Source organism: Pelodiscus sinensis, chromosome 25 (genome assembly GCF_052426305.1).
Source record: "Pelodiscus sinensis isolate ZL-2025 chromosome 25, ASM5242630v1, whole genome shotgun sequence".
Classification (NCBI taxonomy): domain Eukaryota; kingdom Metazoa; phylum Chordata; order Testudines; family Trionychidae; genus Pelodiscus; species Pelodiscus sinensis.
Window position 1 is genome coordinate 1,464,892 of NC_143076.1, and position 16,921 is coordinate 1,481,812.

Genomic DNA, 16,921 nt, shown 5'->3' on the forward strand with positions numbered 1-16,921 from the left:
GATAGGACAGTACCTGTAAGAAATTAAAGTGAGGAGTGGAGTGTGGGAGGCTCAAGGTAGGGATTTGGAAAGAGAGGGGTTCCCTTCAGCCTCCCTGAACAACTCACACATGTATGAAAACTGCCATTAGAGGTGTATGCATGGGTGGCAGAGTGGTCTAAGGCACCAGACTCAAGGATGTGTTTTTCCCTTAGTTGGGTTTTCTGGTCTCCCAATGGAGGCGTGGGTTCGAATCCCCCTCCTGACATGTCCTCTATTTTATATCTAGAGAGGTGACCTCATTTCCTCATCTCCCCTGACATTGTAGGAGCCCTTGCTCAGCATTTCTCTTAGACTGCATCTACACAGCAGCGTTCCTTGGGAATAACAGCCATTATTCCGAAATAACAATGGGAGCATCTACACAGCAATTCCGTTATTCCGACTTCTGTAATGCTCCATCCAGACCAGTGGTCTGGGGAGCCAGGAGGTTTCCAGGATGCAGACAGACAAGCCCACAGGCAAGGACAAAGCCACTTCCTGCTTAGCTCAGCAGGGTCTCTGTGTGGCCCCCAGACCTTTTGTTTGCTGTTGCCAAGTCGCAGGGGCCCAGTTTCTACAACACTCACAGGCCCCACAGGAGGAGGCTGGTTTGATGCTTCACCCCATGGCCTAGCAATGAGCCCCCAAACTTGCCCTGTGCTCGGGGAGTCAGGTTTGCCGTGTGAATTGTGTGGGGGCAGGTAACATCAGGCCTGAGTTTTCCTGGGGCCCCTGCTGTTTTCACAGCACAAATATTTTTCCCATCACCCCTTAGTCGTCCCTTTCCCAAGCTGGGAAGAAGTTCCATGAACTTGTGGGAGCTGCTGTTCCAAAGAAGAGGCATTTCCCGTGGAAAAGATGGCCAAGCCCAATCCCCTACACAGAGCCCCAGAAAATACCAATGGACACTGGGCACTTGTAAAGCTCCCTCTCGGGCAGCGCTACGGAATGGATCTGGCTGGCCATCGGGCTGACTAACCCATCAACAGACGAGTCCCCGTGAGACTTCTCAGCCCAAGTGCAGAGAGACTGTGGAGTCTCCCGCTCCCAGCCCAGTGGCAGAGGGGCAGCGCCCTGAGGAGGCGGGTCCCGAGGCAGCGGAGACCTTTGAAGGGAGCGAAGACGTAGAGCGGAGACGTAAGGTCAGATGGAAGGAGAACAAGTCACCTCTTTTCAGGTGAGATGTGGTGGGAAACTCCCAGATTGAGTGCAAGCTGAGCTCCAAGGGCTGGTTCCTGCCTGGTGGCTCCTTGCAGGGCCTGGCTTGAGAAGCGCCAAGTAGTTCCGTGTGTGGCCAGGAGAAAGGGAGCATAAGGGATATGGATGAAGGAGCAGGGTGGGGAAGCAGGAACAAGGAACAAGGGAGGGTGTCAAAGGAAGCTGGGGGTGCTGAAGCTGGGGGTGCTGGGTGAGCTGGGGGGGGAAGAAAGCCAGGGGAACAGGATGGCTGGGCATTATGTGGCTTTGTGTCCACTTGCACCAAAGGCCACAGCCACACTGCCCTGAAGGTGCACAGCATTGGCACTTCCAGGGTGGGCCCTGCACTGTGTGGCTGCAGTGACCTGGTCCCAGGCAAGGCACAGCTGAGAAGTCTCAGCCCCAGCCCTGCATCCTCCTATCTCAGCCTAACCTGCTGAGCTGTCTCCCACATGCTCCTGAAAGCCAGCACAGAGGCCACCCATCCCTGCACCAGGAGACAGGCCTTAGAACTGCCTTGTGGGTATCCAGGGGAAGTGCAATAAGAGCAGACCCTGTGTTTCTGCCTGGCTTTGAACCAGGGACCTTTTGTGTGTTAGGCAAATGTAATAACCACTACACCACAGAAACACACTCAATAGTGTTTTCTGCTACTGCACTTAAGCTTGGGCAAATATTCAGTTGCTAACCCTTTAACCAACAGAGATTGCTGCAGGGCAAATGAATTCTCTGATGTCAATTTTGTGCCCTCAGGAAGGGACCAAACTGAAGGAGGCCGGGCCCCCACCTGGGGACTCCAACCTAGACCCTGAGACCGAGGGGTTTACAAGCCAGAGAATCAAAGTTTGCTTCATTTTGCCCTCCCCCAACCCTGCAGAACCTCAAAGGCAACTCTGCAGGCCCAGCGGCTGGGGGAGATGTGCATGTTAGAGCCTCTGCCCACTGAGCTGTAGCTTTCTGTGCCCAGGGAGCCAGACACTGCCAGGGTGGGAAGGCAGGAGGGAAATGGGGAATGGCCGAACTTTGCGAGACAATGGTGTTGTCTGGGACCATAGAGGAGAACAGTTTAGAGGTGCATCTGAGTAGGGCACCGTGGCTGAGCTGGTTAAAGCACTTGCCAAATAAACAGCAGCTCCTGGGTTCAGTTACCATTGGTGCCTTGTTGCAGCTTTTGCTCACATTTACTTAAGCCCTTCTGGGACACAGAAGAGGTCTCCTCTGGCCACCCATGGAACTGCTGGTTCAGGAAAAGGCTGATTGGAGAGGTGTGTTGGGAAGAAGGAAACCACAAGTCCCAAGAGGTTTCTCCCCCTCAAGTGAGAAGCTCCTGATACCCACAGACCCTGACTCTCCATGGCTGCAGGAGCTGCAGAGGTTGCACCCTCAGGCTCTCTAGGCCCTGACTCCTTCACGCATTCACAAGTGTGTGTGGTGCTGACTCTCCTGTCCCAGTAATTGCAGTGAGAGCCCTGTTATTGCCAGTCACAGCAGCCCCTGCACTGCCTCCAGGCGTGTTGTTTCCTTCTTCGCAACATCCCTCCCCAGTCAGCCTTTCCTGAACCAGAAGTTCCAGGGGAGGCCTCTTCTGTGTCCCAGAAGGGCATAAGTAAATGTGAGCAAAGGTTACAACAAGGCACCACTGGGAGTTGAACCCAGAATCTTCTGTTTATGAGGCAGCTGCTTTAACCAGCTAAGCCATGGTGCCCTCCTCCAAAGTCTCTTTAAAATGGCTCTTTATGTTTCCAGACAACACTTTTGACTCCCAAAGTGCAGCCGTTCCCCATTTCCCTCGAGCCATGGAGTCCAGGTGGTTTCTGGCCTCCTGGGCACAGAAAGCTACAGCTCAGTGGGCAGGGGGCTTTGGCCTCCTTGCCCATGGGATGCTGTTGCAGGAAAGGCTGCTCAGCAGGGTTGGGGTTCACCTGTCAAGGAAGGGAAGAGTATTTGGGTGCAGACTGGCTAACCTAGTGAGGAGGCTTTAAACTAGGTTTGATGGGGGCAGGTGCCCAAAGCCCACAGGTAAGTGAACAACACGGACACCTGGGGGATGGGCCAGAAATGGGAGAGAGCAGGGGCTGTAACCGCAGAGATAAATGAGGGACGAGGGACCACTGGGAAGCAAAAACTAATCTGAGGAAGCACTTAGCCCCTGGCTGGCTCTGCCTGTGGAAAAGAGGAAGCAGCAAACATCTATTACTGGAGAACATGGATATCGATCCCACTGCCTCTCACGTGCAAAGCAAACGCTCTACCACTTGAGCTAATTCCCCTGCCTGTACGTAGCTTTTCCTGCCCCACCCACCTTGTTCCAGAGCCCACAATGTCCTTTCTGATAAACCCTCATCTAAAACTCAGCAAATCTCCAGAGAAGTTGCGGTTCCCTTTGCAAGACTCTGCACATCTCAGTTCCAATCAGCCGGTCTTCCCTAGAGCCTGGAACATCGACCGCGGCAGCGTCGCTCTTACGCCCAGTGTAGACACGGCCTGAGAGTGTCACAAACCAGCCCCAGACACATTCCTGGCTAGGACCAGTCACAGTCTGGGCTCAGTGAGGGTCTGTCCCACCTGAGACGTGTGTGACACAAAAGCCTCCTGTTCCCTGCCCAGTTCCCAACACTGGCTGCAGACCCAGCGATATTTGGTGCCTTGGCTGCTGTCCCTGCTGGCAGGGAGCTGTCCCGCACCCGCAGTTCATCCACCTCCCAGAGAGGCAGCAGCTCTGTGAGGGGGAGAAGCCGGGGAATTTCCCTGCTGTGTATAAAACCATCACTGGCTGGGCCAGTGCGCTGGCATCCCTCATGTCTGGAGCATCCGCCAGGGAAAAACTGAAACCACATCAGGAGATAAGAGGTCAGGGTCCCTCCTGGCAGGAGCTATAGGGAATGGGCTACCTCTACTTCTCCCCAGCAGGAAATACTGGGTCAGGGGTCCATCCACCCCTCCCCAGGAGGAGCTATGGCACCAGGGGACCCTCCACCCCCCAGCAGGCACCAATGGGTGCCATGGGGGCTCACACACACACAGGTGCACACCCCTAGTGAGTTAGAGCTGAGCTCTGTCCCCAGCTCTCTGCTCCACCCACCCGTGTACTGACTCCCTCACTGCTATGGGGCTGTTTGCATTGGTCCCAGAGAGTGGCGATATCAACAACAACAGTCCATCTGGCTCTGTGGTGCAACGGAAAGCACGTTGGACTTCTAAGCTGCACTGGTTAATGTGAGCCCAGCTAGATGTTCAAAGGTTGTGGGTTCAAGTCCCACCAGAGTCACTTTAGCTGCTTCCTCATTTCCAGGCTGCAGCTTTTACAGACCAGTCAGTCCTTAGGCTGACACTGGGGTGGCCTGGCATCCAGGCAATTCCCAGCAGACCCCATTAAGGGTGGAGGGAAGGGCTAGGACTTGGGGGTTAGGATGGGGGTTGTTCTGAGAGGCTGCAGGTGCCAATAGACCCTCCATGTCTCCTACCAGTGCTGTGCAACACGCAGGCTCCGAGCTTTGTTGGAAAAAAGCACCAGTCTAGACGCGGATCTTTCGAAAAATAAAACCTTTTCCAAAAGATCCCTTAATACTTATCTTAAGGGTTTATTTTCTGAAGGATCCGGCAAAGCTCCAAGCTGGAAAAAAGCGGAAGCCATTTTTATGCAAATGAAGCGAGGGGTATTTCAATCCCCGCATCATTAGCAATTGCGATGTGTCTAATTTGCATCCCTTTTACGGATGCAGTCTAGACACAGCCTTAGTGTAGATGTAGCCTCTGTGAGTTACCAGCAGTGGGGCCGTTATTGTCGGCATCTAACTAATTGCACCATTAGGCCATGTCTTCACTCAGGTGGAGATTGCTGCTGCAATCCATCTTCCAGAGCTTGATTTAGCAAGTCTAGCTAAGCTTCACTAAATCAAACCCCTAGGGCACCTCCTGCTCTTTGCTACTATCCTACTCCCACTGTGAGAGCACCACCAAGCTCAGCTGAAGGTAAAACCAACTCCAGATACATGTTGAAAAATGGTGGGAAGAAAAGACCCATTGACCTGGCAACAAGGCACCACAGGGAGTTGAACCCAAGATCCCCTGATTACTAGGCAGGTGCTTTAGCCAACTAAGCCATGGTGCCCTCCTTGGAAACAACTGCTCTTGCCATGACTCAAGGTCTGCGCAGACCAAGACATTTGATTGGCAGCTGGAACCCAAAACCTTTCTGTCAATTGTAGCACCAGGCCCCAAAGGGACAGACCCAAGGCAGCCGCCTGGTCCTAAGGCCGGGCCTGCAGCCAGGGGGAGGGAGAAGAATCTCTCCTTTCAGCTGGAGTTGAATCAGCCACCTAAGGGCACTTGCCGAGCACCCGCTACAGGCCTCTGCTCTGCCAGCTGAGCTATGGAAGGTGCCTGGGGCAGGCTGCTTTGCCCAGGTGGCCCTTGGATGAGTGCCAGGGCAAGAGCCCCCCAAAGGGGACGGCCTCCCAGGGGAGGGGCAGAGGAACCCAGCAGCACAGGGGTGTCACAGGCGCTTCACCCGCAGAAGGACCCTTGAGTGATCCCGACAGAAACGCTGCGTCTCGCTCCCTGCAGCTCCCCTTGCTGCCCTGGCAGGCGCTGCCCCTTCTCCCACCGGCCTGGGCCTGGCCTCCCTCCCCGCCCGGCACCACAGAAAGCCCCTTGGCGTGAGCCTGGGCAAGCCAGAGGCCTCAGGCCTGTCCCCTCTGAGGGGCTTGTGCCTCGGCCTCCTCTGCCCTTGGTGCCGGCTCTCCCGGCTGCCCCTGAGCGCTGCTGGCCAAAGGAGGCAGCAAGGCAGGAGGGAGGGGGTGGAGGAGCAAGTCCCTCTGAGGCCGACAGCTCGGGCTCAAGCCTCCAGCCTCAGCACAAAACCTTCAGCCGGGCCCGTGTGGCTCCCTCCTGCCCCCGCACACGCTCACAGGGGGAAACGTGCCCCACGTTCCATCCCCGCGCCAGGCCTGGGCGACGGGCTCAGCCCTCGAGCAGCCCACAGGGCCTGTGAGGGATGGACTGAGAGCAGGGCCCCACTGACACCCCCCGTCCTGCCCCACTGGCCTGCATGCGGCGCTGGCACGGGACAGGCAGGAACGGCAGCCGGGGAGAAAGCAGCTTGGACTGACGGGCGAGTCTCACTTGCTGACCAGACCCCTGGGCTCTGGGGCCAGCCCGGGTGGGGAGGAGAGGGGGTGTGAAGAAATTCCAGGTGGGCATGAGGTGACCCAGCCCTCCCCCCATCATTTTTTTTCTTTTTTGCTCAACAAGTTTTTCTGCTATTTGCGGGGCAGGGGCATGAGGGTTTTTCACAAATCAAAAAGGGGGGTGAAGGATAAACTTAACTGTTGTCAGTACGACCCCTGCTGTTAAAGTCTGGTCTTTGTAAAGAGGTACGTGCTTGAACACAGGGATACAAAAGGAGGGGACAGGTGAAACTGGTTTGAACCTGTTGTAAGGCCTGCAAAAGGACTGTGAGGGGACAAATGATGATTGGAGGGAATTTGGTGCAAAGGGGCATGACCTGAATATGCAATTGTAAGTGTTCAGTCAAAGGGGGGTAATTACCATGTAAGAAAGTACAAAAGACCTTGCCTTTTGTTTGGGCATTGGCAGAAGCTTTGCAGAAACTTTTTTTCTCCTGAGTATCCTGGAGGTTTTTGCCCTGGAATGCATTCCTGAATAAAGCTGGTTGCTGAAGAAGGGTGTCTGGAATTGATTTGGTAGGGGTTTTGGGCCCCCATCTGAACCCTCGGATTAAATTCTCCGTCAGGGGGCGTGATGCAGAAAAGTTTGGGAACCACTGCAAGGTGACGACCCAGGAGGGACTCAACGAGAGGGCTCCAGGTGAGGTTTGAACTCACAACCTCAGCATGTCTCCTACAAGTACTGCCTTATAAGTACTGTGCGCTGACCCATTGCGCCACTGGAGCAGATATTTGAAATTCTTCTTCAAAGTCCTTAGATTGAAAAAGTCAAGACTCAGAAAGTGGAATTGAAGTTTCTGCCTGTGCCCTTGTTCTTTCTTTTCACAGGCAGAGCCAGGGGGCTCCGCACATCCAGAGACCCCTCCCTCTTCCTCTCTGGTCTCTGAGATAACCCACCCTAGTGGGGCACAAAGCTGCTGGAGGCCAGAGCACTAGAGATGAGTTGCACGTGGGTTAGTGCTCCCTTTGCACATGAGAGGTAGCAGGATTCACTCCCATCTTCTCCCACCTGCTCGCTGGTGCTGAGGGGCCCGCCCCTTTCCTGCTGCCCCAACTCTCATTCCCACAATGCACTTTGTGCAGGGACCGATGGTCATGGTCAAGGCGTGTGGCTGGGAGCCAGGACCCTTCCCAAAGTATACAACTCCCCCGCCCCCGTTCTGCTCACGCTCTCTGGCTGCCTCCAGCATGGGCTGAGCTCAGGGGTCAGATGGGCGACCTGCCCTGACGCTGTGATGGCATCAGGCACCTGAGCACAAGTCTGCTCACGAAGCTCTAATGGGCCTCAGACAAGCAGAACCACCTTAGTGAACCTCAAGGCAAGGAAGCCAAAAAGCCTGGAGCACAAGGACCTCCCAGCAACCACCCCAGCCCGTCCCACTGAGATTTAAACTCAGATTGGAGGATTCAGAGTCATTAGTGCTTCCCCTTACACCTAGACAGAAGGCCTGAGGTAGACAGCTGGGGCACTCAGTTCTCAGTCTGGCCTCTGCTCTCCTGGCTTCCCTCCGGCTGCTTCATCTCTCAGGACTCTCTGGCTACGTCTACACGGCACGTTTATTTTGGAATAAGCTCTTCTGGAACAGTTATTTCAAAATAGCACGTCTACACTGCAGGGAAACCTCAAAATGAGTCTGAGGAGGCTTCCCTAATGTAGACGTGTTACCTTGATTTAGAGCCCCAGGGGGAATAACTCAGAATGGCCCTGGGAAGGGGATATTTTGAAATAGCAGAAGTGGAGAATGTACACGCGCCTCATTTTGAAATAGCTATTTCAGAATAGGCATTTTTCTGCGTACAGTGAGGTCTACAGAAGTTGGAATTAGCCGTCCGTTATTTCAGAGTTACTTCAAATAACGGAATTGCTGTGTAGACTCTTGCCTTGTTATTTTGGAATAACGGCCATTGTTTCAAAATAACTTTTCTGTGTGGACAGAACCTCTGTCCTGCCCCAGTTCTGATGCTTTCTGGACAAACTCCATGTTAGGACCAGTCACAATCTGGGGTCAGTGAGGGTCCGTCCCACCTGAGATGTGTGTTCTACAAAAGCCTCCTGTTCCCCACCCACTTCTCAATACTGGCTGCAGACTCTTTTTCTCATATGGTGGTGTAGCTCAGTGGCAGAGTGTTTGACTGCAGATCCTATGGTCCTTGGTTTAAATCCAAGCGCCCCCTGCAAGAGTGTCTATTTAATAGAGACATTTCCTTTGTATGTGAACTCTTTGAATGAATACAAACCTGTAGGCTACATCTACATGGCAGGGTTTTTGCTCAATGTTCTTGCACAAAAATGTGCAGAGCACAGCACGAGTGTTCTTGCATAAGTAAATTTGCACTACATTGTTGGAAAACAGTGCTTCTTCCAGAAGAGTTATTCCTCTCCCCACGAGGAATAAACCCTCTTGCACAAGAGCTCTTCCACAAGAGGGCAGTGTAGACAGGCAACATGAATTTCTTGTGCAATAAACCCGTATGGCTAAAATGCCCATCAGAGTTTTCTTGCACAAGAGAGCAACCACACTGCCATGGACGCTCTTGCACAAAAGCACATCTCTTGTGCAAAGTACTTGGCAGTGTGGACGTGCTCTTGTGGAAGACCTTTTGCACAAGAACGCTTACGTAAAACAGTTCTTACACAAGAAGGCTGCAGTGTAGACGTAGACGTCGTGTTATGATGGTGTTTAGGTCAGTAACTGGGGCCACTAAATGGTGCTTGTGACATGTAACCTAGGGATCCATGTTGGATCCCCTCAGGCACCGGCCACTCAGAGACTGCTCAGAACTGGATTTTTCTGCCAACTGGCACGAGGATTCCTGAAAATAAGCAGCGGAACAGCTCTGCACAAGAGGGTTTTTTTGTGCAAGAAGGAGCAGTGTAGACAGCTTCTTCTTGCACAAAAGTCTCTGCTGCAAAAATGATGGCTCATATGGTATGCAAATGAGGTGTGGCAATATTCATCCCCACACCTCAATTGCGTATCTTATTGTACAACAATGTGCGGTGCAGACATTGCCAAGGAAGCCAAACCCTGGCATTACCAAGGATTTGCAGCAAGCCAGTATTTCGCCAGCGGGTCCCACTGAGGTCGTGGTGCAGAATTCAGACTCACTTGCCGAGGAAGGCTCTAGAATCTTCCTGCTTTGCACAACATTTTTTAAGCTTAGACAGAAAGCACAGGGGCCATGTTTACACTGACGGGTTCTTGAGCAAGCAATATGCCAATGAGGCTAAGCGTGGACTATCACACTGCTCCTTCATGCACAAGGAACCCCCGTGACAATAAGCAGCGGAACGGCTCTGCACACGAAGGCTCTGTCTGCACTGGCGGCTTCTTGCACAAGAACACGGCCACACAGGGCTGCTGACGCAGGTGACCAGGTGGTTGGCAGCAGTGTTGTGGGCCGGGCACATGCCCCAGGCCTCCTGGACATATGGAGCCTCCCTTTGTGGCTTGGGCTGGAGGAAACTGCCCCCTGCAGGGAGCCTTGGGCCAGCCACTGCAGCAGCAGGAATTTGGGAATCACGTCACCCCACTGGGGCAATGGAGTGAAGAGAAGGGTTTTCCCTGCCATTAGGGAAAGCAGGCCAGGACAAGGCCCTTTTAGCCACTGGGGCTGTGCACGCTGGAGCCTCCTCCTATGAGCTCTCTGCTCTGCTTCCTGCAAAGGTCTCAGCCTCTTGTGTGTCTCTGCTTCCCTGTCCATAGCAGGCAGCTAAAGGCTGGGTGAGGACAATCACCACAGCAAACATTTCAGGGGCCAGCATGGAGCTTGAATCCATGACCTTAGCGTTATTAGCACCACGCTCTAAGCAACTGAGCTAGCCAGCCTGCCAAGACTAAGCTCACAAATGGCCCTTTCTGAAAGGCACCTCCAGCAGTTGCCGGGATGACTGGAGCTGCCAATGGCTCTTCTCTGACAGCGCCACTAGTGACTCACTGTGACGTGGGCTGGCTAGTCCAGTTGGTTTGAGGTGTCACGGAAATCCAGACTCAGGGTTGGAAGGAGAGAAACACTTTTATTAAGAGCTGTGGGAAGTTTCAAAAGAAAGACTTCCAAAATCAAATGTCCATGGTAACCTTATATACATTCATGGTTGCACACAAAATAGAATAGACATCACATAAGCTAGTGACAGCGTTACTATTGGCTTAATGCTTAAAGCTACTTTTATCTCAATATGCAGAGATAAACTTAGTTGCATGGGTGTTAGTCTCATCCTTGCAGCAGAAAAGCTAGGTCAGGCTGGTTTTAGTAGGTTCACTATCTCTCAGGGTACGTCTAGACTACCGGGTTTTGTCGACAGAAGTTTTGTCGACAGTATCTGTCGACAAAACTTCTGTCGACAAAGAGCGTCCAGACACATTGAGAACTCTGTCAACCGAAGGTGTTATGCCTCGTAAAATGAAGTATACCAGCGTCGACAAAACTGCTGAGTTCTGTCGACTTTATGTCGACAGAACTCAGCGGTAGTGTAGACCTTGGTATAGTTTTGTCGACAAAAGTCCACTTTTGTCAACAAAACTCAGTAGTCTAGACACACCCTCACACACAACGCAAGGTCACGTTCAGTCAGTTGCATACACACTTCACATTGTTCCTTTTAACAAAATACATTTTCCTTCTCAGAGGTTTGGTCATGGTTGCTGGCGTCAGCATGGCATGTCACCCCTCCTGTCACACTTGGTGCCAGAAGAACAAAGCTTTCAAAGGAGTGTGAATTCCCTCCATCTCCCCATGCTGCAGCGGTAAAAGAAATCCTGAAACCGTCCCCTTCTCCTGTCGCCGGAGAGATGGAAATGGAGCCGTTCCTTGTGGGGAAAGAAGTGGGTGTGTCAGGAGGGGGATTTGTGCTCAAACCTCCGCACAGACCAGAACCCTCCATTAGGGGCAAGAAAGAGCCTTGAGTCAGGCACTTGAGAACTCTCGGTTCCTGCTACCCTATGATGGCATATTAGGAAAGCTGTTGCACACAGCCTGGCTAGCTCAATTGGTAGAACATGAGACTCTTAATTTCAGGGTTATGGGTTCAATCCCCATGCTGGGTGATGCCCTTCTTTAACTCACATTCTCAGCCTACAAGCAATTCACTCTCAGCTTTCACCAGGGTTTTAGAAAGAAAAAGTCTAGTCCTGGGGTCCAGCTTTAGTAAAAGCAGAGAAAAAACAAGCTGCAAGTTCCGTTTTCTGAGGAGAAGGGAAGAGGATTTTCTTCTCCACATCAGCCCAGGGAGGAGAAAAAATAACCTTCAGCCTGCTGATTTTCCCCTGTCAGCTTCTGTAGCTTCACCTCCTTCCACAGCAGCTCCAGCTTTGAGCTACAAATCTCAAGGGGCTGGTGAGGAAATGAGGAGCTGGCAGCTCGGGTTAGTGGCTTCCCTGAGAACAAGAGGTGGAGTGTTCACAAGGTGCATCCCCTCCCCCGCAGAGCAGGGTGTTAGAAGGACTGAGTAACAGAACAGTCGGACAAGTTCCACCAAAGCCAAAGTGTGTTTCTGTGGTGCAGTGATTTTCGCTGTTGCCTAACATGCAAAAGGTCCCTGGTTGAAAGACAGGCTCTGCTCTTATTGCTGCTCCCCTGGGTGCCCAGGTAAGTGCAACTGCTGCTTACTAGCCTGTTCATGAGCCCAACACCCATGTGACAGAGGAGTGACATCAGCTGAGACTGCCCCTTGCTGCCAGCCTGGGGAAGGGAGATGAATCAGGCCAGGCAGCTACTGGAGGCTTGTGGCTTGGCCTCCCCTGCCCTGGGAGGCTGGTGCATTGGGCAGCTTCTGCCTGCTGCCTCCCTTGTGTGACTTGCCCAGTGTCCACAGGCCAAATGTCAGAAAAGCTTCTTCCAAAAAAAGCAGAAGAAAAAGCTACACAAATTGGGTTTTGAAATGTGCGTAGGTTTTCCAGAAGAGCCGTGCAGTGTAGACACAGTGGCTACGTCTACACTGGCCCCTTTTCCGAAAGGGGCATGTTAATTTTACAGGTCGTAATAGGGAAATCCGCGGGGGATTTAAATATCCCCTGCGGCATTTAAATAAAAATGTCCACCGCTTTTTTCCAGCTTTTAGAAAAGCCGGAAAAGAGCGTCTACACTGGCCCCGATCCTCCGGAAAAAAGCCCTTTTCCGGAGGATCTCTTATTCCTACTTCAAACTTTTTCCAGAATAAGTGGCCAGTGTGGACACAGCCCCAGGCTACGTCTAGACTGGCGTGATTTTCCAGAAATGCTTTTAACAGGACAGGCCACGTTCTTCTCAGGGTTTGGGTACCATGTTGCTCTAGAAAGGCTTGTGGCCAAAACACAGACCTCGCTGTGAGCAGGATTTGAACCTGCGCAGGGAAACCCTAGTGGATTTCTAGTCCAACACCTTAACCACTTGGCCATCACAGCTCTAAGTAACAGTAGGCCAGGGAAACTGGTAAATAATCTCAGTGCCCAGGCCTGACGTCACCTGACCCACAGAATTCACACTGCAAACCATTTCAATGGTCATGCAGAGGGGTCCTGGCTGCTCTGGTCTGAGGCTGCCTTAGAGGTGAGTTCAAGGGGAAACTTCACAAAGGAGATTCCAGGCAGCCAGGCCATGGGGGTCTCTGAGATTGCCCCTGTCCCACCTGGCTGTTGCCAAGGTTGCTCTGTGAGGTCACTGCCTCCCAGCCAATAAGCTGAGGTGCTGTAAAAGTTCCTTGTGATGTCACTGCTTCCTGGCAGGCTCATGTCGTGCCACTAGCCAGCCCCTTGGCATGTGTGAGCTGCTCCCCCTCTGCCCCTGTCACTCAGGGCTGGTTCTGGGGCTCACACACGGAACATCACAGGCTGCCAGGGGCCCTCCTGTGGGGCTGTGAGTGTTGCTCCCCCTGCTGTACAGACAGGGCCATAGAGCATCAGGAGGCTGCAGGAGCAGGAGACACTTCCCTGGATTCGGGAGGGAGACGAGATGTCAAGACCCATGACTTGGAGCCAGCTGCCTATACCCATGGAAAGCTGATTTTCAGAGGGGTGTGATCAGCCCTTCCTGTGTATCTGGCTTCTTCAAAGGGGATTCATTAGGAGCTAAAAGTTGAAGAAGGGACATTTAGAAGGGTGAATTTCTTTCCCTGGCAGGCTTTTTTTTGTTCCCCAGTGGCCTAATGGACAAGGTACTGGCCTCCTAAGCCAGGGATTGTGGGTTCAAGTCCCACCTGGGCTGACAGTTTCCTTGTTGTTCACTGACAAATAGTTTGCATTCCTTTGCTCTCCAAAATAGTTGGCAAGGATGCCCTGCAGTTACTGTCTCCCTCATGGCAGAAGCTGTCCAGACTCCTCACTAGCTTGTGTTAGGTGCAGATCTGGTTGCTAAAACCCCAGGTATTCAAAGTCAGAATGAAGAGGCACATTTTACTCTAGAAGGCCCAGGAGTGACAGCCAGAGGGAGGTGGCTATAGCAGAGCAGGGTCTGCCTGGAGACAAAGAGGAGTGTGAGGATGAGAAGGCCCATGAGAGGCAGAGACTCCAGAGCAGTGGGGTGGTTAGTTATTTGGTCTGTCAAACTGACAGACAATCCCCAGGCCCTGAGCATGGTGCGGGCAAGGCCCATGGGGCAGTTTGCCTGGTGGGGTTTGGGGTGGAGAAGCTGTGAAGCTCTGTGAGTGGATAAGGTCCCTGGCTGCGCTGAGCTGCGCCACCTGCCATGTGTGTGACTCAAACTGTCCCTCGTCCCCTTTTCTGTGTCTGTTGCACTTCCGGCGTCTTTCCTCAGGTATGTTCATCCGGCAAAGACCCCACCAGGGATCTTGTATCTTCCTTTGTGCGGCTCAGCCACAGACACAGCCAGGGCTGGAAGGAAATTGCTGCACTTTGGGAGTCAAAGGTGTTGTCTGGGACCACAGAGCAGTTTTACCCAACAGCTTGAGGGGGGCACCATGGCTTAGCTTGCTCCGTCTAAACAGAAGAGCCTGGGTTCAACTCCCAGTGGTGCCTTGTTGCTTCCTTTGCTCACATTTTCCCAGGTCCTTCTGGGACACAGAAGAGGCCTCCCCTGGCCACCCATGAAACTACTTGGCTGACCCAGGACCTGAAAGGGGCCATTAGGCAAAGACCAGAAGTGGTGACGCTGGGGTAGTGGCTGCCCTGCACTCTCCGTGGTGTGAGGAGCTGGGCAGGAGAGGAGTCCCAGAGGTTGTTGGGTGGGAGAGTAGAGTTTATCAGACTTTGGGCTAAGCTCTAGAGCAGACAAGGGAGAGGTGGGGAAGTGACTTCTGGATACTCTGTGTGGCCTGAGGATGCGGACCAAGAGCCGTCCTTGTGTTTTTTGCCATAAAGTGTTGTTTCTGGGTCGTTTGCCTAAGATCGAGCACGTCTGCCTTCCGGAGAGCCATGTCACAGGCACAAGCCCCCAGAGACCCCCTTCAGGGACACATCACAGGTCCAAGCAAGGGGCAGAAACACTGGGCACTGTCAGCGTCTGGGCCAGAGATAAAGACCCTCTTGGAGCTGTGATCCGAGGGGGAGTCTCTGCAGGCCCGGCAGTCCAGGCGGAGGAATGCAGACATTTATGAACATAAAAACGGCCGTACTGAGTCAGACCAAATGTCCGTCTAGCCCAGTGTCCTGTCTGCCGACAGTGGCCAGCACCAGGTGCCCCGGAGGGGGTGGACCGAATACAATGATCAAGCGATTTGTCTCCTGCCATCCGTCTGCAGCCTCTGACAAACAGAGGCCAGGGACACCATTTTATCCCCTGGCTACTAGCCTTTTATGGACCTAACCTTCATGAAATTATGTAACATATGGTCCAATGGCTGATGGCCTTGCAGAGAAAGGCCACCTCCCCCCTCCTGCATCCTAGACCAAGTCAGAGCCAAGGTCAACGAATTGCGGGAGGGGTATGTGAGGGCCCGTGAGGGCAGGTCCCGCTCTGGGGAAGCACCGCAGCGCTGTGCATACTGTGAGGAACTGGACCGAATCCCGGGGTGTGGGGAGCCCCTGTCTCCAGGGAGAGTTGTGGAGTCTGGGATGGAGACACCTGGGAAGCAGCAGCTGCAGCTTCAGAATGACAACGCTGATGGGCTGCCACTCCAGGAGACGCAGGAGGACTCCCAAACGGCTTCAGGCAGCGGGGAGGGAACATCAGGTGAGTGCTGGGAGGTTGCAACACACAGGACATGTCGACACTTGCATCCTCTTTCCAGAAAGGGATGCAAATGGAGACATTCGAAATTCTACATGGAACCAGGATTTAAATATCCCGTGCTATATTTGCATAATCGTATCTGGGTGCTATTTCGAAATACTTTATTATGAAATAAAAAACACTGTTTAGATGCAGTTATTTTGGGAGAAAACCCTTCTTCTGAAATAACCCTTAAACACTCCCCTCTGGTCTGGACCTAACAGCAGTGTCAGCGTTTGCTAGTCGGGGCTCTGGACAGCACCTGCACAGAGGGAGATGGCAACTGCGGGACGCCCTGGCCAACTGTCCCAATGTCTCACAGCAGAAAAGACAGCAAAAGAGGCCAATGCAAACAGCCCCTGGCAGCGAGGGAGTCAGCACGTCGGTGGGTGGGACAGGGAGCTGGGGGCAGAGCTGGGCTCTAACTCACTGGGTGCCCTTGGCCCATTCAGTGAATCTCTCCCTGCCTCCATGGCCCTGTCTGTACAGCAGGGACAGCAACACTCACAGCCCCACAGGAGGAGGCTGGTTTGATGCTTCACCCCATGGCCCAGCAAGGAGCCCCCAGGCTCCCCCTGTGTTCTGGGAGCCAGGTTTGCCTTGTGAATTCTGTGGGGCAGGTGAGGTGAGGCCTAGGCACTGGGATTAGTTACCAGTTTCTCTGGCCCTGGGGCATTGCTAAGCTCACAGCTGTGGTGGCCGAGTGGTTAAGGCGTTAGTCTAGAAATCCAATAGGGTTTCCCTGCGTAGGTTCAAATCCTGCTCACAGCGAGGCCTGTGTTTTGGCCACACCCCTAACCAGGGTAACAAGTTGCACAACCCCTGAGCCACTCTCCCTGTCCCCAGTCAATCCCTTTCTGCACCTTCCGAGAGAGACAGGGGCCATGGTGCCTCATTATGGGTCCCTGAGCTCTAGGGAAACTCTCAGCTCCTGCAGCCTCTGCCCCTTGCTCAGCACCCCATGGCTCAGTCCTACCCCGGGGGCTGCCCTGCTCTAGAGTGTGATAGGAGTTGAGTGAGAGGATGAAACATCTGGGCCTGCCCCCATAGGTCCATCCATGAAGGGCAGAAATGCTGGGGATATGATGTGGGTCACTCCTCCCGAGGTGCACAGCCCCCCCCCCACCCTGTGTTGGGAGCAAAGGGTCTAGAGAAGTATTGGGGGGGGAGGGGGGAGTCTTGTTCCCTGCTCTTTCTCTGCCTTGGCCAAAGAATTAGTAACAGAATATTTGTCCAAGTTTATGTACAGACAAAAACTAACTTAAGCATGTTTCTGTGGGGTAGTGATTATCGTGTTTGCTTAATATGCAAAAGGCTCCTGGTTCAAAGCCAAGCAGAAATGGGGGACAGGAAGGTTCTGCTCTGATTTG

The 16,921-nt window shown here is 53.1% G+C and overlaps 5 non-coding genes across 5 annotated transcripts; 3 read left to right on the forward strand and 2 right to left on the reverse strand.

Annotated features, from left to right (window-relative positions):
• The first annotated feature begins 4,381 nt into the window (after positions 1-4,381).
• TRNAR-UCU (transfer RNA arginine (anticodon UCU)) lies at positions 4,382-4,486 on the forward strand. The gene is made up of 2 exons: positions 4,382-4,418; positions 4,451-4,486. It is a non-coding gene; the product is annotated as a tRNA-Arg (tRNA).
• A 2,553-nt stretch (positions 4,487-7,039) lies between these two features.
• TRNAI-UAU (transfer RNA isoleucine (anticodon UAU)) lies at positions 7,040-7,133 on the reverse strand. Its single transcript has 2 exons — positions 7,096-7,133; positions 7,040-7,075 (listed from the first exon to the last, which is right to left on the reverse strand). It is a non-coding gene; the product is annotated as a tRNA-Ile (tRNA).
• Positions 7,134-12,708: 5,575 nt separating this feature from the next.
• On the reverse strand, positions 12,709-12,790 carry TRNAS-AGA (transfer RNA serine (anticodon AGA)). The gene has a single exon. It is a non-coding gene; the product is annotated as a tRNA-Ser (tRNA).
• A 726-nt stretch (positions 12,791-13,516) lies between these two features.
• On the forward strand, positions 13,517-13,591 carry TRNAR-CCU (transfer RNA arginine (anticodon CCU)). Its single transcript has one exon. It is a non-coding gene; the product is annotated as a tRNA-Arg (tRNA).
• A 2,649-nt stretch (positions 13,592-16,240) lies between these two features.
• Positions 16,241-16,322, forward strand: TRNAS-AGA (transfer RNA serine (anticodon AGA)). The gene has a single exon. It is a non-coding gene; the product is annotated as a tRNA-Ser (tRNA).
• The last annotated feature ends 599 nt before the right edge of the window (positions 16,323-16,921 follow it).